This window comes from Ixodes scapularis, unplaced genomic scaffold (assembly GCF_016920785.2).
Source record: "Ixodes scapularis isolate PalLabHiFi unplaced genomic scaffold, ASM1692078v2 PGA_scaffold3__209_contigs__length_174095766, whole genome shotgun sequence".
NCBI lineage: Eukaryota > Metazoa > Arthropoda > Arachnida > Ixodida > Ixodidae > Ixodes > Ixodes scapularis.
The window spans coordinates 36,292,260-36,317,059 of record NW_024609868.1 but is presented as its reverse complement, the minus strand read 5'-3'; positions in this window follow the sequence as shown (position 1 = coordinate 36,317,059).

Below are 24,800 nucleotides of genomic sequence, written 5' to 3'. Positions count from 1 at the left end.
ATAACGGCAATCGTAAAACATGTTTTTTAACGCAATTGCGAACGCACTACGGCCCCTCTTTTTGAAATACCAAAAATCAGAGTTCGGTGTGATGTCGCATCCTGGATTTGTATCCTCCCTCGGAAAATCTTGGCGGCGCTCGAGCAGAGGATGATCGGCGAGTCGGGGAAGAAACCGGTTTTTCCCCGCGCCGGCGCCCTTCTATCCCGCCTGCTCACCTCCTCCTCGCTCCTGGTCGCGGTGGCAACGGCGCTTTGCTTCGTAGCGTGGAGCGGAGGTCCGAACAAAAGTCGACTCGCAGGAGACCGCAAAATTTGACTCACTGCACTGGCGCGGATCGCGCGAGAACTTCAAATTAGGCCTTTGGAAATTTTTTTTTTTTTTTTTTTTTTAAATTCACAAGTACTGAATTCTCAAGTTTCGAATTTTGAGGGTAATGTCCCGGCATCATTTTCAATCGTTTCGGTTAATAAAAAAATGATTTTGATGTGTCAGAGCCTCTTTAAGCCTCCATTGAACTCGTCGGACGCGTTTGAATGCGAGAGCCAAACGCCGGATGCCGGCGTTCCGCGTTCTAACGCGTTCGACGAGTGCACTGGAGACAAAGGCAGCTATCTTCAGCTCTACCCACTAATCATTCCAGCCAGAGCTCGGCGTTCTGACGTCACCACGTACCGTATTATATTCCAAGCTTCTATAACGTTCTTGGATGCTCATTCGAACCAACCCCGCTCACCCCAGCACATTTTCTTGTCGGGAGACGACTTATGTCACTCCCTACCTGCGAACGTCGCCTCGCTTTTGAATCCGGCACCGCCGACATTCAAAGGCGTTGGAAACGCAAACTAACGCTAACTAACCACTTCTGGAGGATGCGTAACGAGCATATAAACGAACTGCGTTCAGCTGATTACTCCAGATTGACCCAAGCGGCGAAGGCAAGACGCGAATGTTTCACGCCCGACACGTTACACGAATCAAAAGTTAGAAGCGATTTCTTAAAGATTTTTTTTGAATCACGGAAGAGCGTCTGCCCCATAGCAGACGTTGGCCGGCCGGTCAGATGGACCCAAAACTCTTTAAAGGGGCACTGACACATCAAAATCATATTTTTTTTTTATTATCCGAAACGATTGAAAACGATGCCGGGACATTACCCACAAAATTTGAGATTTGGGAATTCAGTATTCGTGAAGTAAAAAAACAATTTCCAAATGCCGAATTCGAAGTTCCCGCGCGATCGGCGCCGGTGCCTTGACGTCAAAAATTGAGGAGACCTGAGAGTCGACTTCCTTTCACCACTCCCTGCTGTTGCCATGGCGACCCAAAGCGAGGAGGAAAGGAGTGAGTGGCGGCGCGGACCGGTTTTGAGCGGTGTCGCCTGTTTTCCGTTGGAGGATACAAATCCAGGAGACGACACCACAACGAACTCCCGATTTTTGGTATTTCAAAAAGAAGGGCCGTAGTGCGTTCGCAATTGCGTTAAAAAACATGTTTTAGGATTGCCGTAATTAAATGTTCTAGAGATGTCGCCTACAAAGCTTCTAAATTTCCTGATTTTTGACGTCACCGATTAAAAGAAGCGAGGAGGCGAGAGGCGGGAAAATCAAACGCCCAAAATAAAAAGGCGCGCGCGCGCGCGGGAAAATTTTTTTTCGCGATGCGGTTTTTTTTGCGTGTCTATGACTGCAACTTGCATCGTTTTAGACAATAAAAATAAATATGACCTTTGGGGTGTCAGTGCCCCTTTAAAACTGAGCGCGCACTCCTGAGAGCGTTCGTGGCACTGTTTCACGTCACGGCCCACAGATGGCTCTAGATGTCGTTTCCCCGATTGTTTTTTGGCGCGGAGGCTTCACCACTTGGCATACGAGTTTAGGTAGTATTTCAACTTAATGGGATTACTATATTTATATACTTTTTTTTAAACCTATAAGTATAATATATTAGTTTCGTTTAAGAAAAGGAATTGAAGTTATAATTTACCTATTTCATAACCTTAGTAATTACAAAACTTAAAATCCGATTTCAACTACGTTTTTTTTTATGATTTCCTTACGCTAGGGCTTTGTTCTATTGAGTCACTGCCAGGTGCAAATACTCAGAGCGTTTGCCTTGTTGCTCTTCTGCCAGCTGGCGGAACTTCTAAAGCGCCAACACGGCGCCACATCGACGACCGTATACACACAAAAACAAAATCTCTGAAAGCCCAGGAGGGCATATTCGCTGAAGGGCACAGAAGATGGTCCACATAAGCGAGAATACCCTTTATTAGCAGGATAGGGGGAACTATTAATGAAGTGGAAGATGAAAAAAAAAAAGGACACAAAATGTGACAATCAGGAAACGCCATGTACCGAATCCTCGAAAGGATATGCGATAGACTTACCCCAAAACTCAAAGCGCCTCATCGCGGCGTAATGCCATGTTATGCATTGTGAGAATCAGTGGGAACCAAAATTCATACGTGCTCTGCTCCTAGCCCACAGTTTCCCAGAATGCAATGCGCGGTGACGGGTTTATGGAAGTAGTCTATTAAATATAGTCAAATACATTTCAGCGCGGAATAATAGGGGCCTTAATCAAATCGTTGCAGTGTTCCGCGTACTGGAGCCTCAGACGCCTGCCTTAAAGCGCGCGCCCGTGCGCCGAGCTTCTTCGGGCTGTTACAAATGCTCGGCCACCCAGCCCTGAGAGTACAGCTACTACTATGTGGTAGCTGTACTTCCTGAAGAAAAGCAGCGCTCGCTAAGGTTCGTGCGCTCAGGCTTAATGCTCGGGGCCTGGGCGCGCGGATCCTGGGAAAAAAGCGTCAAGCTCCCCCTATGCTCGCCATTTTGGTCCACGGATTGGGCAGTTTCTCCTCGACCTCTCCTTTCTTGGTGAGCAGATCCGAATTCCCGGTGACAGGTTGCTTTATAAAGGCATTTATTGCATACCGAGATTAGGTTGTCCATACACCGGCGAAACAAACGCACATCTTCGCACGCCGCTACACGGAGCATCGGTACTTAGCAAAATTGAAAAATAATTTCCCTGTCTTGAAATACGCGAGAACAGCAGTGCCATTGTAATATATCCGTAGAGATAACCATGACTGATCAGTTGATTGCGTACACAGTGTCACAGCCTATATTGGCGAGGAGCACTTTTGGTACAATAACACATCATAGCGATCTTGGCGCGACTGGTTCAGGATGAGCCCATCGAAGCTTGGGAGATTTGAAAGGACCGAAATGGCACTTGCCAGGGCAACAAAGACAGATCAGCCAACCGCCTTGCGAAGTTCGGATCGTCTGTTTGTTAGTATCTGTTTGTGTCCGGCTAGAAGGCATGAAAGGCAACGTCGCTACTTTCCCAGGATACTGCGACTTCACAGACCTTGCGATCGCTTATCACCCGGGCGAAAAATATTGAGTTACTGAGCTCTGGACGCATGTGCAGTGTCCGATATGACGGACAACAGAGCAACAGAGCATGCTCAAAAGGCGTTTCTCAGCCAAGCAGACAAAGATGGCAGCGCACAGAAAGCAATTTTTGCAAAGGTCTATTCGCGACTCCAGCAAAACGGACGCCGCCAAGCGGGAAAATTGGGAACCAGCCGGTCCAGGTCGCCCCGCGCCTCTCCGCGTCTCTGGCGGCTTTCGCGAACACGTGTTGTCGGCGCGGTGGCGAACAATCTAAATTGACGAAGATCCGAATATTTCTCAAGTTTGCCCGAGTGTTCATTAGTATGGTGAAGCCTCAGTAGATTGTTTCCTTCGATCACGTGTTTGAAAGCCCGTTTACTCCACAACTCACGGTCGCGTGCTTTGGGTTTCTTTCCTGTCTTTAATCACACTCAAAGTGACGACTACTTTGTAACTGATAAGTGGTTTCTTTATAAGGATGTAGAACGGTGGACTAAGGACGACAGACGAGGTGTTTCACTGGAGGGAACACCAATGTTGCGCATCAAGTGAATGGGAAGGTTCGATAGCTGCTTTTCTTGAGTTTGGTTGTGCTCGATCAGCTTCAAGTTTGAGCCACTCACGCCCGCCGGTGCGTTGGCTATTCATCTTGGCTGCTTCTCGCCGAAAAAGCCTCTGGACCACACTGAAGGAGTGGGGCTAATTTCGCAATTACTTGATTCAGGAAAACCTGCTCGCTGCATATGATTAATGAGGGAAATTATTTGCTTTCAAAATGTGGGGGGATGCGTCTCGCAAAGTTAGAAGCTGTCACGGCATCAGGATCTATCGCGCCTCCAATATTTATATTATACCCCCGTCGAAGCCAGCAGAAATGTACGCCTACATTGCTCAGGTTGACCGGTCCCAAAAAATACTAATTTTATCCGTTCAGGATTCGAAGTCAAGTTCAATGCAGAGAGGTTCTGAGTGAATCTCCGATGAGGACTCTCCTCAGTTTGTCCGCATTCGTCTCCGTGCTACCGGCTAGAACCATTTGGCTAAGTTTAAGTAGTATCTCTCTGTCTGTCAAATATACTTTTATTCAGCAGGTCACCTGATAGCTAGTCAACTAAGTTCATATTTCAACCCGAAGAATATACTAATATCGCTTTAGGGGGACCATAGTACGTAATATAATACATAACCCGCTCGTCAAAATGACTTCTCGATTGTTACTAAAACCTGAATTGAAATACGAGTATCAGCTGCTTAGTGAAACGCCAGCGGGTTAACAGGCTGTTTGGCTCAAGAAGCGCTTGCTTAATCTTCGTAATTTTCCTGCAGCCTGTGTTGACCGAGCATACGACTGGAGCTGTTTCTTAAACGGGGATACGCACAAAAGCTCGATTTCTCGAACAGATAAGTCGCATGGTCGAGGTATGCGAGTTAGCTAAAAATTGCTCTCGGTAGAACTATTCTGTAGCCATCGCCGCTTTCTTCAGATGATCAAAACTAATTAGAGTCTATTACCGTTTCTCCGGAGCCCATAGTTTCGGTTTTGAACGAAGTCTCCGAAACGAAAGTTTGACATGAAAAGAACAAAAAACACCGGCAAAACTAAACTATGCTCGGCAAGTTTATGTGCACCGGCTACACTTAACCGTCTCAGTTCAAATACCTATAAGATTGGGCATTAAACAAAAAAAAATTTGTTAAATTAAATGCGCCACCCGTTCAGGCGGCCCGGCCGAGCCGACGCGACCTGGACCCAGCCGCCATGTTTGTTTGGCGGTGGCGCCCCTTATAGGTCGCTGGAGTCGCGAATAGGGGAGGAGATAGACTGAGAGTCACTATATCAGCTACCCCCCAAAGTAACGAAACGTCAACCATCTTGATGCTTAAAATATTCTTTCCAGTTATTCGAACCTTTTCTGAAATCTCAGGAAAAACGCTCTTCTGTCCTTCAGAAATGTTCAAACAGACAGCGACAGGAAAAAAGAATCTCACCGGAGATTACTGTCATATCGAAATTACGAAAGTCGCATTTTCGAATCGTAACCACCGCCAATTGCTCCTGTTCTGCACTATATGCGCTACAATGGTGACGCCCTAAAGACAATGGGGAGATGAACTTCTGATACTTTAACTTAGTAGATGAGTCACAACAAAAATAGCAAGTTGGCTTTTTTTTTTTTCCAACGCTGCGATGACACGGAAATGAGTTAAAGATGCAGTGTTAAAAGCTGATGTTGGTTCAAGACCGATCGAACCAGCGACTCGCTGCTAAGCAAGTCGCGAGCCAGTTTTTTCAATCTTCCCCCCTCCCCTCCCTTATTCCCCGAAGATCAAACCGATCGCAGGAAGCTTTATTGCATGGGCCACTCTCAGAGGCCCCGCTTAGGTCTGCACACGTAAATATCAGAATCTTCAAGAAGACGTTTGTAACGTTTGATTCAGGTTACCTATTTGGCTCAAACTTTCGCATCCGGCCCTTCAACGACATTCCACATAAGTTTCGGCATTTTGTCACTTCGCCAAGAAATTTAGTTGGAACTTTCTTTCAGCATACGATATAATTTTCTCTGATGAGATCATTTACATATTACGTTGATGAAGAAAATACTGACTCGAGATGTGCAACCAAGCCTCATGCAAGCTACAATAATCCAAGTCAAGATAATTTATATCCGTCGTTGACTGTGGGAGGAGGTGTGATCTCCTGATCGCATACTTAGCCCAAAGTGCGAGAGTGATCCCTTGATTCATCCCTAGAGTCATTTGCAGCAGCTGTGCATGGGCGCCGCCATAACCGAGCTTCAGTTTTCTTTTTTTTTATTATTCCGTTTACTTTACGTCACCATTACCACAGCAGGAGAGGTTATTGCCATTCTAGATTCTACTTTGTCCTTCTCCCCAGCAATGGCCTTTGTGGAGGCTCGTCAACAGTCGTTTCAGTGGCTCTGTATCTCGGTAAGACAAGAGAGGGTCAGCAACGGCGGCAGCAATCTGGCGCGTGTGCGAAGCGTGTATAAAGCAGCTCTACGGTACTACTGTCCACTCCCAGATAATTTATAGTCTGATCTTCAGGACCACTCTCATCTGCTCAATTGTCGATACGCAAACTATTGTCGTACCCGAGGTTCGACGTTTCGGGAAATTCTCGAACTTTTGGCGAAATTTGACGAAGTTAGATTTCTGAAACAACGTTGCCCGACCTCTACAAAAAAGAAGAAAAAATGGAAATTTTGAGAATAAGTTTAATTAAAGCATAGCCTTTTCTAAGTTGTAGAGAATATTTTCGAATGTTCGAAAAGTATAAAAACAAACAAATAAGGTTTCTTTTCTTTTCTTTTTTAGTTAGGTGCATAAGTGTCTAACTTCTGTCGAACGTTTGTCTACTCTAGTTTGACGAACATCGACTTGAAAGTTCAAAAAGGTCGAATCTGATCGAATTCGAGCCTTGACAAGTTCTCGACATCCCTAATTATGTACGTCGCCCCTCTATCCCACCATGGCGACACTCCCTGCAAGTATCGTTTGTCCGAAACATACCCCATAAGGTTGCGCATGCGCAGTGGCGCTTGCGCCGTATCGTGCACCGTTAATCGGGACGTAAACACGATCTACTAAAACTCTCCATTGTCTAATCCGGGGTCGAGAGGTCTCGGCTTGACTTCTGATCTTTTATTTTTTTGTGTATTTGCTTTCGCTGTTCGGTGGCTCGCCTTCCATTGTTCCGTCAGGCGTGATGGTAGCCCAGAACAGATGTACATCGACGTCTCGCCTGTCTTCCGGCTCGCAATGAGTGCTTTCGCACTTGTAGATCACCCCCTTTTTGCTCTTTTCTTTTTTTGGTTACGTTTAAGTTTTGCGAACGCGAATATATTAAATATATTCACATTCTTTCTTAGAAGGACGCTAAGACTTTCTACCTCTTTCTTGCATCTTCTGACATATAAAGCTATATAGTCTTGCAACATTAGATTACGCGGTTATCATTTGGGATCCCTTCACCAAACTAAACATTAACAAGCTCGATCGTGTGCAGAAAAAAGCAGCTCGCTACATTCATAATAGCTTAGGACGTACCTCTATAACCGAACTTTCAACCAGAACTAACTTAGTCATTATCTCTCAAAAATCGGCATTCTCGACTAAGATGTTTGTATCAATTAATAAATAGACATTATCGGATGGATCTGTCTCACCTAATAAACTTCTCATTAGGCTACGCTACTCGACGAAGGCATGCCCTAACAATAAGTCCTTTTCGATCGCATAAAAAATGCTTCAAGTACTCTTTTTTTTCCGCGAACGGTGACTGATTGAAATAACCTTTCTGAAAGTGTTGTTATGTAGCCATTAATTTTTATCTTTATTTGAATTCCTCCTAAATTAGTTTTGTCCCTCTGTAAAATATTTGGTCTTTTGTTTCTCCGAATTGTTTGCTATTTTGTATGCCTGCCTGTCTTATTCACAAAATGAATGCACCTGCTAAAGTCCCCTTTCAGGGATTGCAGTATTAATAAATAAAATGGATAAATTCAGATATTTTTTTATGACGGTCGGTCAATATGGGATTTGCTTAAGGGAAGATGGGGCGGTTCTGCATTTGAGAAAAAAACACTTGAATTGTGTTCGTTTGGCCGTTAGAATAACAGGTATCACAATTATAGTTCAATGCGACGCGCCGGAGAGCTATAAGAGCAATTTCAAAATAGAGCTGAAGTCCCGCTTTCCTAGCCTTGGGCAGCCAAAAAATCTGTCGATGACGTCACGGACAGCGTCTGTCTTTCGCGTTTTCTCGCGTTCAACAATACTTGCACTGCAAATGGTTTGGGTATTCTGGTTCATAAGGTAAAAATCCACTAGAATTCACTTCTAACTCATTCTTTTTTTTTTTTTTTCAAGAAGCTCCGTAGCTTCCCTTTAGAGAGTTGTTGGTAGAAGCATGGGAGAAAACTCTCAAGGTCCTGGGGGGGGGGGGGGGGGGGGGCAATAAAAAAGTACATTAGTTCTCCACGATGATCTTCGATATTAGACTGGGCTCGGTATTTTACTGTAAGTTTATTACAGTTTTAAGCTTGGCTGGAATGATGTAAACACGGAGGACGCAAAAGACACCGTACATTTTTGATGCCATCGGGATGTAACAACTACGGAAAATTACCGATTTCCTGATAATAGGTGTTATGTAGTGCTTGATGTCTGAATTGCTAGGGCATATGCAACATCGCTTGTGCTGAGCTTATACCCCTACAGCAAGCCAAAAATTAACGTAATTTATATCAAATGTTATTCCGGTTACGAATTAAATTAATTTTGGAGGCTGCAACACGCAATCTCTAAATGTCATTAATGGCATAATGATGATTAGGCTAATTCACTACACTAAAATATTTGGGTACCGCATTACAAAAATTAAATATTGTTCAAATGCAATAGTGCGCTGTTTTTCCTGTGGGTGGTATTAAGTTTTCTCTGAAAGCGCCGTCTTCTTCAAAGTATAGCCAACCTCCTGAGCACACGAGGAAATACAAGTAAATGAACAAAGGATGAACTTAAGATTAGAAATGAAAATTGAAGAAATTTACAAATGAAAGGAACTATGTGACTATAGGTGCGGAAGAGCATGCAAAAGACTTCTGGTGCAACCGCTAAGGTCGTCAGTAATCTGAGGCAAAGGCGGGCACGTGCGCCCAGGGAGAGAGAGGTAAGTGCCCACAACTTATGAGAAAAGGAAAGCCTCGTTTCGTAGAGTCCGAGCATGTAGGGGTAATCCTGTGTGATTCGAAATCCGTGGAACCGACGCTAGGTATGATCCAGCCACAGGGTGTTCGCTGGCAACCGCTAGGAGGCCGATTCCATTCGACGATGGCTCAACCGATACCAACCGAGAGACTGCAGGCGCGCATCGCAGTCGCTCTTTCGCAGCGTATCTTCGCTCGAGAATACTCAATTAGTCCGAGAGCAGCGGCGAATGAGTTCTGCCGAACTCAGTTGGTAGCGAATTTCATTTTCAGGTAATGTCATTAAATGTTCTTGCGCCACAGTGAACAACCGAGGTTCGGGTCACGTGCCATTAGCCGAAAATTACATTAAAGTTTGGCGTGAGTTGTGCCCTCCCACGGTGCACATTTTAATATAATTTTCATCGAATGACATTAAGATATTTTATTCGATGTAAATACCGTTATACTTCACCGTGTGGAAGGCTATTAGCGGTAACATTAAGAAATAAAATCGTGGGTATTGCGTTTGAGAGACGACCACACATCTGAACATATAACAACGTGCATAGTCGAAATACCACTTCGTCGTTTTTTCCTTCTTTCGAGGCACGTGATCCCAGCAGTATGAAAAAAATAAAAAAAAATAAAAAATCGTGATCTTTTTTTTAATATAATCAAATAAATCGAGGCTTATTTCATATCAATCAAATTTATTCATTTTTAATCAGACTAACTCGATTTAGATCACTGTAGCTAAACATTTTTTTTATCAATATATGTATAGACGGTTTACGGCAGGTGTGCATGGGCGCCGCCATAAGCGACCTTCAGTTTTTGTTTCCTCACATTTCGTTTACTTTACCTGATTATTATTATAGCAGGCCATGCTATTGCCATTCTAGATTCTACTGTGTCCTTCTCCCCAGCAGTTATCTTTGTGGAGGCTCATCAACGCCCGCCTTTCAGTGTGCAAAGCGGGTATACATGGTGGGTTGACACATCGATCCGCCCGACCACTGGGACAGTGCGGAGGAAAGAATTAGTGTAAATTTAAAGTACAGTTCAATTAACAGCTTTTCATTGATGTGAACCCCGCCATACAATAACAAAGGCTGCTTAATATTTTAAGTAAGGAGGAAAAATAACTTCATTGTCTTTTTTGTCACGTTCTGATTTGCTTGTAATATGACATTGCGTAACCGACGGACACAGTGGGAGGTAAAAAAAAAGCTCAACGATCCAACTGTTTTAGAAGAGCATGCACCGATTCGTGCTCGTGTTCAGCATGAAATAAAGTAAGGTGGGGTAAAATGAGACGCGGTGCACAACGCGACAGTTTTTATTTAGCTCCATTCCTCTCCTAGACAAGCAATCGGAGTGCGTTCAAACTCCACCAAGAGGTGCCGCGACCTATAGACTTTGCGTGTTTAGAAAATGAGAGCTGTCGCTAAGAGTGCTCCGGGGAAAATAAAAAAAATGCGGAGTTGAACTTAACGTGTTTAGCCCTCGCCAAAAAGGCGCAAAATTAAGCGCTAGCTGCGTTTCGCTTCGAGACGTGCACCCCGGTTGGCACCGACTATTCTGGCAAGGTAAGCTTTAATTCCATTGGTATTTTTTGTTAGTTTAATGTAGATTAAATTTGAACGCGTCAATCTGTCATTCTGTGACGCGCATGTCATTAACGCACGAGTCTCCTGGTTGCTCCTGAGCCGTATTATTTCTCTCCCAGTGTCTAGTATGGTTCGAACGAAAATAAAAACGACAAGGGCTTCCCCTCCCCTTTTCAGAAAAGCAAGGAGGGATGTACCCCCCCCCCCCCCCCCCCCTTTTTGTTTTAGGGTGTGTGTAGGGAAATCACTGGTAATCCGTTTTCTTTTTTGTTTTTTTTATTTTGCGGCAAAAGTTGCCGGTTTAATATTGCCGACATGGTTCCCGTAATCTAGAAATTGAAACATCTGTAAAAACAAAACATATTTCGTAAAATGACGAAGCGTCTGTACCCCACGTTACGGACAGCTATCCGTAGAAAATATGAAAACTGTTTGCACTCTATAAGGAAGCACTATACCTTTCCGCTTTAAATAAGGCCAAAGCTACGAGCCATCCGATTCCGTACCATCTGCACCTCCGATACATCAGGCGACTCCCCATGCAGAGCTCTAGCTCTGCCAGGGGTATCACCTGACGTATCGGAGGTGCAGAATTAGCTATGACCTTATATAAGGCGGAAAGGTATAGTGCTTCGTTATTTAGAGTGAACAGCTTCAATGTTTAAGTAAGCCGAAGGCACATAAAGCTTTGGGGTACAGATTGGTATGAAGAGTTGATAGATCCGTCGTTCAAGATATGAACTTGTATAATTTTTTTTTTTTTTCATCCTTAGACAAAACATACAAGAGTTCATGTTTTGCAAAAGAAAAGAGCACACAACCTGTACCACTCATTGACAGGATTTAGTGTGTGGAGATCAGCTATTCCTATAGATTGCAGCCGAACAAACGAACCAATTAAGAAGTTTAGCCACAATACCCTTATTGGAAGAAGGCATGCCATGCTTTAAATTTGGAGAAATTTTACATTATAGTTGTCCGTGCGCTGGCTGTCTAGATGCCCCTCCATGCTTGTGCTTATAGTTGTCCTTCAATTGAATACCTCTTCGGCATCTTCATGGTGCGTGTAAGGGCAGCGTGAAATAAAAAGTAGAAGAGGATTCGAAATCAATAAACAGTCACAACAAATTGTATATGACATACATGGTTAGAGTCAGCGAGCAACGTGCTTAGCAACTAACCCAGCTCCCGACCTTTCTACTGTACATGACGTAAAAAAGCCTTCCATATATTGAAACAAAGTGAAAATTTGCATTGATTTGAATTTTCAATAGAACAAGTGATTGAGAAATGAAACTAGCGAATTAAAATTGCATAACCATTCAGTGATATTAAGCACATTGAATTGAGCGAGATCTCTTTTACTGTATACGGTAGGCTCGCGATAATTCAAACTCAGATAAATATTACTTCTGATTAAGTCAGACAAAATTCAAAACTTGGGTTGTCCCGCTACGTTTTCAATGTATTCATAAGCCGCTTAACTTGAACGGCGTTTTCGTGCAATTCATACTTTTTGTTCTCACGGCCCCGTTGAGCGCACTTCTTTCCGAGTACTGGCGCACTGCGGAGAAGCAACACCCATGGAGCTTGCTTTCGCGGATGCAGTTTTTCCGCAATGCATCGGTGCTCGGTAAGAAGCGCGCTCAACGGAGCCAGGGCGTGCACCAGACGCAGATGGAGGGCTCAACAAGCTCTCTTGGCCAACTAGAAGCCGAAAAGAATCCCCTAGCCATGGTAGCGAGAAACAGTTTTAATAAGTTCGTAGGGGTTAAATGTAGTAACTTTCATGGTTGAAAATTTGGTGCACGCAATGTTTCGATTATGGTTATGCAAGAAGATGTTAGAAACGACGTGCCGCTTGATTTCTGTTTTGCTCAAACGGAGTCTAACCACTACGACGGCAGATTCCCGCGCCCGGTGCCTAGCGTACGGATCATGTCAATCGTTCTGCTGGTCGCGCACCGTGATGTTCCATGACCGTGATCGAAACATCACGTGCACCATATTTCCAGTCACCGAGAGTTACTCCGACGGACTTATTAATTTTGTTTCTCGCAACCGCCGCCAGGGTATTATATGCGGCTTCCAGCTGGCCGCATTCGCATTTTCGAAAACGCTCTGGAACACGCCTAGCCCACGGTGCCTCCTCATTTGCCCCGTATATATTCCCAATGAATGGTTAAAGTTTCTCTATATACGTCTCTGAAGCAGACGGCACATGAGCGACAAAAACGGGCGCTGCGCGGCAGTTTTCACAGCAACTTGCGTGGACGCTATTATTTGGAGGCATGGCTTTACGTCGTAACGTTCACGCAAGTTGCTATACAAACTGCAGCGGAACGCCCGTTTTCATTACCCACAGGTCCCCGCTTAATGGTCCATAATTGACAAATTTTTTGCTGGTTGAACAAACTTAATTTTGTTTTGAGGTGTCATGTACTGTCAAACAGTCCATCATAAACATTATTTTTAAGGGTTGAATAAACTTGTGTCATGAATTTACCAATGTTTCATAAGTGCCATATCTGGTTATGATTAGTAGGCCTGTGTAGAGAAAATCATCAAATATCTGTTTTGTGTGTGTAGTCATCCACATAGCAAATCATAATTTATCTTGCAACACATATAGATGAACTTCTCATAATTCTAGCTTTTGATAATTCATAAAAAATGTGTGGCTTCCTGGAGTTTGAATTCATGAGAGTCTACTGTACGTCACATTCAAATGAATGGTTTAGTCTCTTGTGCTTAATGGAATCTGAATATTTCTCCACTGGCAGTCCATTAAAAGCAAAATAGTACAGCAATGTATTTGCTCTAGTTTCGTGAACTGTCACAGGCTTGTACAACCAAGTCAAACTAGCATTAAAGGGAAGCTGAAGCACTTCTTAAGAAATCTGAGTTAGGAGCGGATTTCCATAGCATTTTGTCCCGTTAATTCACTAATCGTACTAAACTTGGGCAAACGTCAACGTAAAATGCATTTATTTTGCAAAAAACAATATGTGCAGCGATCGTAGCAGGGCCATGTAGTGAGCCTTTCTTCCACCCGTAATCTGTCCAACGCGTCGTGACATCATTAATGACATCCCCAAGTCAGCTTAGTAGCCAGCAAGGGTTATCGGACCCTGTCGATGACGTTACTTTTGCTACTTTTTATCTCCGTGTTCGCGCTCTGCGTTGTTCGGTGTGCCGCAACATGCAGGGCTACGGCGAACTTTTCATTAACGATTACGCCGCTCCTACTAGCAAGATTAAAAGAAAAATTAAAACAGAATTTTTAAAATGTCTACATTAAAGTTTTTTTTTTTTTTAATTTCAAGGACTGGTTTTTTTTTGTTCTTTTTTTAAACACGGTATTTATGAAGTACTTCATTAACCTGAAATATTATACCCGTTTCCTTCTCAAAAACCGTAGTAAAACAAGTCCGGCTACTCGCAGAGCCCTACTAATTTCCGTCTTTATGAGGATAATTAAGATATATGTAGGTGAATTTCAGATTAGGTATACGTTATCTTATCAGGACGGACAGGCTCCAAACGCCAAAAGCATCGTTTTTTTCCTTCGATAACCAGATCTCGTAAGAACTACTTCTCGCCGCGTATGAACAATGCGCAAAACTTGCTTTTTTCTTGAGGTGAAGATGGATATAGTTCCTCGGACTGTGTTACACCTCACCTCCCCCCCGAAGTTCATGTTATCAACATGCATGGCATCATTCAGGGGTTCTAGGGGTTCCCGGATCCCCGATTACAGTGGGTGGTTCGACATCACCCATGCCATAATCATAAGTTATGAATTTCGCACCCCATGATGAGTTTGTTAGCAATTAAAGCTTTGTCTAGTATCCATGTCAATTATGTGCTACAAAGAGTAATGTTTTAATTTCCAATATAATCAAAGGTACTGTTAGCGAGAGAAGCAATCGGAGGTCTTGTATCAGGCTGTTGGGCATTCTTAATTTTAACGAAACAAGCCGGGTTACGTTTATACCCTTCTCAAGTCAGTTTTCTGTGCAGCAAATACCCCCCTCCAATAAGAGTCTGTAGGAACGGGCGGGAGACTAAGCACTGCATGTCATGAGGGCATTACAGTATGACGGATACGCTAGATTAAGAAAACTAATTAGAGGGGCGAATTAACAGACAAATGGTTGAGCTAGAGGCATCTGCGTTTGTTTCCTACAGCATAAATTTTATTTAGTCTTATTTAATGGTCGCGCTAATTCCGTGCTCCGAAGCGCGCGAGTTTGGCGCTCCGTTCACTAAACGGACTGGAACGACGCCGGAGGGTGACACTTGAGCGTGCTTTTCGTGAACCAAGTTTTTTCCGGAGCTGCTTCGCGCTCCGTGACGTCACGTTCACAAAAAAAGATGGCTGCGCTGACAGAAGCGTTGTCGTGATGAAGAGCGAAGTCAGGCCACTGGCCCTTTTCACATAAATAGTGCTTAGCCTAGCAGGTAAAAACGCTTCGATTTGAAAGGCAAGAGAGCACTTAGCATTTCGGAAAAGGTTTGTTCGCGCGTTTTGCCTGAAAATGAATAAAAAGTGGACTCAATTTGGTGTGCCTGTTTGACAAGTTTGACAGTTTCCTACGTTGACAAACAAGATAAAAAATGTTGTCCTTCATTTTAATCTGAGCAGGATGCTTGGTCCATAAATATATCGATGCTCTTGCACCAGCAGGGTTGAATCGTTCATTACGAAAAGCAAACCAACAAAATCACAAGACGTTCGGCAAACATAGGTTACAGTATCGGCGGCAATCTCTGCTTTTGACTTGGATTTTAAAGAAATGAGCTCAATTCACTGGAAATTAGAAATTACGTTTACTCTGCAAGAATTTCTGTTCTGCATTTCAAGGTTTCTGGGGTTTATTTTAAAGCATTACCAATTGGTTAGAAAAATAAAAGAAAGCTTGCTCGTTAAAGTAAAATATGAATACCAGCCGAAAACTACTATCCTGATATGCACCTATGCATGGGGTCTTGTTTTGACTAGCAGTGAGCCAGTGACTGGCCTTGGTTAGCAATGACTTGTTGTCCCCAGGATTGAAACGATAGTTAAGTAACATCCACCCTTATGCACTTTTTGGTACGGCTGGAAGAGACAAAACTTCTTGTTAAAATTACTAATCCTTTTCACTTGCAAATTTTGCAGTTCAAGCTTCCGAAGAGTGATTTCTTACACTAGTGTTAAATTAGAATAATGAGAGAAAAGTTGTTTCATCAAGAGGTGCTCACCAGATATGCATCTGTGGGATCAAATTTTGACTAGCAATGACTTATTGCTCCCCGAATTGAAGAGCTGGCCCTGAAAAAGAAGTAATGTTCACCTTCACGCACATATTTCGAACAGCTGGAAGAGACAAAATATATCGACAAAAACTAGCAATTCTTCTGATGTGCAAACTCTACTGTTCAGGGCTGCTAGGAGCAGTTTACCACACTTGTGTTCAATCAAAACAATGAGAAAAGTTGTTGCTTAAAATTGAAAACATTATTTAAATTGGAAGTGATTTTTACCTTCAAAGTGCTATAATGCATGGAACGGAGTATTTAAGAGGTCGTTTGTTTTTTGTTCATATTATTTTAAACTCAATGTTTTTATAGGTCACATGACGCCAGATCACGTTACGTCAATTTTTCGGCCAAATTTAGTGGGGAAGCTGAATTGGCGCATAGGTGACGTGATATCAATTTTTCCGCTAAATTTAGCGGGGAATATGAATTCGTCGGTAGGTCATATGACGTCAGGTCACGTGAAATCAATTTTCCCGCCGAATTTAGCATGGGAACTGAATTGATGCATAGGTCAGATGATAAATATTTCCGCTAAATTTGGTGGGGAAACTGAATTGGTGCATAGGTCACGTGACGTCTATTTTTCCGCTAAATTTAGAGGGGGAACTGAACTTTTGTAGAGGTCACGCAACGTCAATGTCCTCGCTAAATTTAGCGGCAAATGCACGGATGAATGAACAACATTTTGGAATTGTAGGGTAACGTTAAAAACACTTCATCTTTAAAAACAAAACAAAAAAAAAAAGCTGCTTTCCTGATGTGCATCTGTCGAAACAGGCTTTTACTAGCAATGCATTATTGTCCCCAGGACTGAAGTGCTGTTTCAGTAATCCTTCCTGCACAAACAGTTCAAGTGTAAGAACACAAGCCCCTAACGTGTCTGGGTGTATCTCAAAACGTCCCATTCGCGTTTGAAGCTTGCGCATTTAGTCCCATTCTCATTTGGTCCTTCTTGTGTGGACCTTCTCATAAAATCCGAATCAGGTTTTTCTCAACTGGGCCCATTCTCATTTTGTCCGTTATCTGACGTCCCATTCGCATTTGGACGTTGCGTATTTCGTCCTATTCTGACTTGGTCCGCGTGATAATGTTCGGTGGAACATTCTCATAAGATCCAATTCGGTTGTTTTTTTTTTTGTTTTTTTTTTGTTTTTGTTTTTGCAACTGGGCTTATTTTCATATTGCCCGTTCGCGCTACGACCGAATCGGACTAGCTTGGCAAGCTTCTGCCGTCATTATGCCTTCCCGGCTTTGTACGTGAGTCTTACCTTGCTTGGGCACCCAACATACCATCAGATATAGAGTCCAAATATAGCTAACCCCACCCCTTAGCTTGGTCGAATCCATTTTTCTGCATTCGAAGAAAGGGATACTATTTTTTACCGACGAACATCTCTCGTAACCCCCCCCCCCCCCCCCCACGCGCACACAAATACACTTCTCACCTCCCAAAAATACAAACACTACAAGATAACGTAATGCGCTTGTACAATGACGCCTAGCTGCTTTCCTTTCTCGAAACGGACGCAAAGAAAAGAAAGAACGATGAACACTTAACTTGGAAACTCTGTTTGAACAGCAATAGATCATGTATGTTCAAGATAGAAGTGGTTGCATTGTCACAAGTCGAGCTACCTCAAAGACGATGACATTTCGGAATGTGATCTGTCTGCGATAAGTAGTTGGTCTGTTGTTTTGTCAGGCAGTATCTTTTCTCGACGACCACGACGCACGACTAAAATCATTGGCAGAGAGAGTAGGCCGGTAGCGTGGCACACACACAAAAAAATATTAGTGAATTTATGAATATATATTACTCGAAAAACCCAAATTTGCGGTAGAAAGAGTCAAATGTGCTAAGTTAAAGCGAGATATTTACGAGAATATCTGTTTTGAGAAGGGCCAAGTGAGAAGGGCGAAAAGAACGGGCTCCAATGATAACCACCCAACGTTTCTTGCCTTTCTCCTTCTTCTACTTTTCTGCGCATTTAATTTATTTCGTCCCTTGGCAAATCCTAAAGATTTCGAGGTGCTTATTCTACATCTTTCCGTTGGAGCCCGGTTTGTGCTGTAGAAACTTGACTGAGTGGGTAACCCGGAACTTTCATCGTTCGTCGAGAAACTTTTCCTTTCATCCTGTTCTTGAAAGAAGAAACTCCTCCCCCTTGACAGCGGTCATTAAGGTTTCTTTCATAGATCATGTACAGAAGGTTGACATTGCCAACACAAGCTCATGTCTCTACTTTGAGCACGGATTAACCTGCAATCCGCAATGCCTTGAGTCATTTCATTGTCAAAAGAGCAGGCATTATTTATAAAATTTCCTTTCATTACATTGTTTCAGAGAACAATTGTTCGTCCTTAATTAGGGTCAAATTATTATATTCACACGATGGATCAAATCGCAATTTTCATCCGTGTACCGTTTTTCACGTTACCGTCATGTCGGCTATTCCTGCGATTTGCGCCTCGTCCGCGGATGCCCAGACCTAAAGGGCAGAGTGCATTTTCACGTATATATGTATGGCGGGTGAGTAACTGTAAAAGCGTTCACGGTGGAGCACCAACAGCGCAACAATATTTTTGTTTTTGAGTGAGCCCAACAAAGATAGTGAACCAATGTGTTTTGTGCGTTCGCTGTTTCATTTTGTCGCGCCATTCTTATTTTCCACTCTGTGAAAGAAGCTGCAAGAACTTTGCCCAGTTGACACACCGCAGGTTCCGATAATCCTCCGGGTCGGTGTCAAGAAGTTTCTGTCAAAACTTGCCTAGCACGCTGCAATCTTTCCTGCACGTTGTGGGAGTCACTGGTTTCCCTCCCACAAGAAAGCGTAGCCGCGGATATTCCGGGCGAAGGCGTCTGGCTTCGAGCCTGGTCGCTCCGTATCGTGTCGGGGAGATTACGCCACCATGTTGTCCTACACTTTCGCACTCCTCCGCGCGTCCCCCGTTTCCGGGGGAACAACGAGTTCGCGCGGGACAGTCGGGCCTGCCCTCCTCCGAGTGGACGGCTGTCTGGTCGAGGAGTCCTGCATTGGACTCTCGGCGACTGGTCGAGTCGCGGCAAGAGCTCGTCCGACCGACGATGACTAAATGCTAGCGTTTCTCCTGGCTCTGACAGTCGGCGTCCCCTCATCCTAGTGGACGTTTGCCTGTCGAGAACCCTGGCCCAAACTCCTGCGACGACAAGTAGCGGCATGAGCTCGGCCCACCGGCGATGACTCCGCTCGCAATTACTCCTTTGGGTCTCAGGTCGGCGGGCGCTGCGGGCACTCTGTGTCCAGTACTCGTTCGACCTCAGTGTCTTCTTGGGGACCCCTGGTACTCAATAAACGCTGTTGGATACCGGGATCATCGTTGTTGGCATGGCGTTGGACGAACCCGGCGCGGCGACCTCCCTCGCTGGTAGCCGTCAGCCGCGCGGTGGGACGGGCATCGGATTCCCCTTTGAGCACCGGTCCCTGAACGTAAAAAAAGTACGTAATCTACCCGTTCATTCCCACAACGTCCACCCAGCTTTCCATCCAGCAAGACCTTTCTTACGGCTGTAGTGTGCTGAAGAGTGGGGCACAAGCAAGCAGTGCGTGAAGGCATTTCCAAATGCCTCTCCGCGACCCCAGGACTTCATCGCTTCGACGCTGAAGCCTCTTGGAGCAGGACCACTTGTTTCATGCGGTTAGTAAAGCGAGTGGCGCTTCGCGCTAAGCCTGTAACGATGCTTTGTCTCGCTCGGTATGTAACAGCGGCACACAACGATTCTTTTTTATGATGGCACCGTGATCTTAGTCGCAAACATCACTTCTGCTTTTGCACAACGGTGCCACAGTGCGATGTTGGCGTTTCGCGAAGTTGCAGGGCCGCGAATAGGTTCAGTTTGTCCTCGCTGTCATCTGCTCGTCGTCTCCGTGTGGATGCGCTTGGGGGACTGACGTTCCGTGGACGTCTTGTCACGTGATCAATTTATCGGCGGATAATCTTGTCGCGTGAATCGGCCATAAGTGGACTGCGGAGTCCGCACTCACTTAACATTTCTGTTGACGTTGCCTGCACGCCATGAAAGTGTGTTTCGTATCCAACTAGATTTTCTCGAAGGAACAAGGAAACAGTATAATAATGTCGCACATTGTTCATCTTAACCCTTTAAGCATTTTTGTTCCTCAGTTTTAATCCTAAATTGTTTTTGTTTTTGTTTTTCTTTTATTTTTTATTGCACGTGCGGCCCAGGTCGTACATGTCTCCACAATCGGTCGCCATCCTTAAAAACGTGTATAAGAGAAAAAAAAACAACAACAACAACAAAAAAAAAAATAAAAAAACGCGTGCTTTCATTTTTGTGCAGCACCGCAAACTAAGTTCGGAGCAAGCCTGGGATGTCAAAAAAAAAAAAAAAAGCCAAGGGGCGAGGTAGGGTGCGCGGACGAGCTACACTCATCCTAAATGGGTTGGGGACGGCTCTAGGTGAACGAGCTAGGGTAGACCAAAACGGTTAAGGGGTTAAGGTGTACCAGCACCTCCACGTCATTGAATCTTATGTAGTGGTATATAATTCTAAATTACAAGACTAGGTTACAGAAGGTAACAAGAAAGAGGAAGACAGGACGTCATATCTTTTCGTGTTCTCATTTCTTCGTCAGTTCCGTATTAAAAGGTTTTCATAGTCAAACTGACAGCTGTATTTTATCTCCTGCCTACCAACGGAACCAGCGAAGTAACCCCCCTCCCCTCCCCTTCCTCCCTCCCCCCCCTCCCCCACAACACACACACAACCTACAATAGAAATTACTGGATGCAAGATGCCGTGAATCTACTGAGCATGTGAACCAAACTGAAGACAAATTTTCGGTCTGAGCGAATAAAGAGTTACAAACTGACAAACATGGCAGTAGCATACTTTTCACTTTTGCACGTGTACAAGAACCATTAATTTTTCTTAGAAAAGTAGAAAAGCCCAAGGCTATCGGGTTGCTCACAGACAACAACTACCAGGAAAAGAAGGGGGGGGGGGGTGCATGATAGTGAGGGCAGCTGGTCTCTAATGCTTGTGCTTTCGTGAAAGTTGCAAGTAAGACTTTTAAAGAAAAATTACCTAAACTATTGCAACAAAACATTCTTTCATTTCATTTCTCATACAAAAAAGGTTGGTATGAGGAACTTTACCCGGCTGACACGACGCATATTCTGGTACTTCTCTGCGTCGAGAAGCTTCTATCAAAGAGCGTCTAGCACGCCGCAATCACTCTGAATCCCCAATCAACCATTCACCCAGCAAGACATTTTTTTTGTGACTGTGGTGTACTGGAGGCGCGAGCGTGGATTGAAAGAAGACATCTCCATATGCCCCTTTGCGAGCCCAGGACTTCGTCGCCTCTACGCCAAAGCCTCCTCGAGCAGGACCATGCTTGTGTCTCTGCCATCACGGCAGAGACACCAAGCATGGTCTTACTTTACTAAACAAAGGCATGGCAGTGCCATGCCTTGGTTTAGTAAAGCTAGTAGTGCTTTGCAAGAAAAGCCCTTTCCCGTAATAGGACATATAGGGCTTTCGCCTTAATAAAAAGAAGAAACCAGTAGGACAGCGGCCACTGGCGTGCACTTACTGGAAGGTGACACTTCTAAGCATTTTTCTTATTTTTCCCAGAGAAGAAAGATTAAAAAGTTAAGGTGGTAATTCAGAGAAAATTTGCTGTAGCAGGAGGAATTTACGAAGATAGTTATAGCGTATCTTAGGACACTACATGGAAGGGCACGTGCAATTGCTTTTTGGAATTGAAAGGGGCATACAAGATTTTGATCTATATGAAAGAAACCTGACGCTTCTTTGTTTTTTTAATATATATGTTAAATGGATGTGCCATTTGAGGCTACTATAAAAAAAATACTCCCAGATAATAATAATGATAATAATAGTAATAATTTTATTTACGCACGATGTATTCAAAACGACACAAGGCGAAGCCAACAAGGGCTTCTAGGGCTGAACCTAAGTAGCGGTGGTAAATAAGGGTGTTTTAGAATATAATAAAATAAAGCAGAAAAACACCACATGGTCTCTTCAGATAATAATAATAATTATTATAATAATAATAATAATAATAATAATAATAATAATAATAATAATAATAATAATAATTGAAGTTTTATTTGGAAACCGCTTCGTGTATTGCAGTCAATTTCTCTTCCACCATGACGTGTATAAGGCGGGTGGCGCACATTGTCATGGTGTTCGTTGAAAGGAAAGCGGAAGCGACACAAAAAGGCTTATGAATCGCGTTCACCGCGGTACTGCTGCCAGCTGCGTTCGATGAGGTGAGTCAGACGCGCCTGGTTTTTGCTCTCTCTCTATCGCGGAGGGCACTCGACGTATTCCGATTGCTCGTACATGTGCATATACACATCCTGCGCGTGGACGCCGTCCGTATAATGTCGAGGTCGAAGGCGGTCCTTGGATACAACCTTTGCCTACGTTCGAGAGCGCGGAGCTCTTTGAAAACCATTGCGGAAAAGCGCGTTGACTGTGGACGATACTGAAAGTGCGCTTCGCGTGAATGGTGCGTTGATCAACCACCTCCTTCAGCTGCTATGTAACACGGGCATTACAAAAAAAGTTCTATAGACAATTGCAAGCATGGTGCCCCCGACTGGCGCCTCACGCGTGCAAGCACGAGCAGCGTACGCGTGAACATAGCTTTGGCAAGCCTGCGATTGCACGGGCTTACACGTATAGAAGCAGAGACATGGCGGCGTCCGCAGTCGCCTCGCTTGCAATCTTCTATAGACCATTTCAATATTTACGAGTCCTCAGCCCAGCACGCACATGCTCGTAACTTCGCAAAGCTAGCAAATTACGCGCCATACGCAAGAACACTGAAAACAAAAGCGGCCAGAAGACCGCCCCCCTCCTCCTTTTTTTTAAGCTTTATAGACCAACGTACTGTTTACAAACAAGCACGCGTTTTCCCACACCTGAATGTCTGTGCACGCAAGCGCAGAAACCAGATACGTCACTGCTCATCCACCGTGTCGACAGCGGTACACCGCAACGGCGTGACGTCAAAGTCGGGCGTCAGCGTATATGCAGGCGAGCGAATGAACTTCCGCATGTTGAAAATCCGAGACCCAGGAACAAAAAAAAGGGAGGATTCGCACAGAGGAGAAACCCTGTATCGCCCCCCTCTCTTTTTGTTCCTCGGTCTCGGGGTTTTCGAGACGTTGAAAACTTTATAGCGTTTCATTCAGGATTACGTACACGCACGCACGCAAACATTTTCATGCAATTTTTTTTTTTTTTTCAGGGGAAACGTGCAGTCTGTGGTCCCGCCTCCGTTTGCACGTTGAACCCCCTCTACCAACTTCGGTTTGAACTAACGAGGTTTTAATTTCTAATTTTTTTCTTGTACGATACGATAGTATATGGACGGAGATTGGTCCGCTTTCTGTGCATATATATGCCTCTATCAACACGACCTTCCGTCTTTGTAACGCATACTGCTGCTTTAGAAAAAAAAAAAAAAAAAAAGGGGGGGGGGGTGCGTGGCGGCATTTGGGCTTCATCTTGATCTCGCCCCATCACTTCTTTGACTCGCTTCACTCACTCTTTGTTCGCTCCCTTCGTCCATTCAATCGCTCCATTCATTCTCTCCGGTCGCTTTCTTCACCTGACTTTCTCTTCTCTTCGCTCGCTTTCTTATGTTGTCTTCCTATTTCTTCTGAATGTTTTCTTCACCTATTCTATTCACTCGTTTCTTTCATTCTTTTTTCTTTTTACCCACTGTTTTTCTTTCTCTCCCACACTCCTCGCTCGCTCTGCCCTCTGCTCTCTCCAATCGCCACTTTCAGCCTTCTGCCTTGAATATCTCTATCAGCGGTATACGTGGCGGCTGAGAACCACGCATCGAAAGATTGCGCCCCACTCGAATGGCTTTGATTTGGTGCGACGGCATTGTATTCGGACAGAACCGAAACGAGAGTCAACATTCCGAAAAGGTCGACTGACCCATTTCGCATATGCAGAAATATTTTCCACAACGGGAAACCGATGCCCGGTACTCCAATGCCTCGCGTGATATATCCTGCCTGCTTTGACACCATGAACTGGATACTCTGTATATCAATGGCGCCTGTAATTTTTTTTTTTTACTTTTTTACTTTTGCGAGAAACAGTATCGAATTGAACTGAAGTGTGGCAAAGACACTGCGACTGTTGCGGTTCGCGGGAGTTAGGGGTATTATATTTCTGCCTCCGGCTCCTAGATGTCGCTCGGTTTTCGCATTCAGTGCAGTTCGTATTAAAGGGCTTCGATTTGCGGATACAGAATTTATTAGTTCGCTCTTTTTTTTTTCGTGCTCGGCGTTCTCGAAAGGAGCGCACCGTCGTGTCAACCATCATAGATACGCACATTTTTTCTCGTTATCTCGTTTATACATTCGTCAGCTATTCATTACTCTATTCTTAGGTAATAATTACCGAACAAGTCAGAAGAAGGGGCGATATCTCGACTCTCTGTATCACCGATGCGTTCGTCTCGTTACCACCAATGGCTATCAGACAGGAAACGGACGCCGGCGTAGATAACCGACGCGATCTGGAAAGCCCCAAACCAAAACGCACGATTTCCGACGTTGACTCATACGATTGCACACTCCCTAAAGGCTTTAAGAACTAAAAAAAAAAACAAAAAAAAACAGGTGTTTGATGATTCACGCGGAGAGCACCTTGGCGTTTGAGGCTAGAACGGGACTGTTCAAAACAAAAACATGCA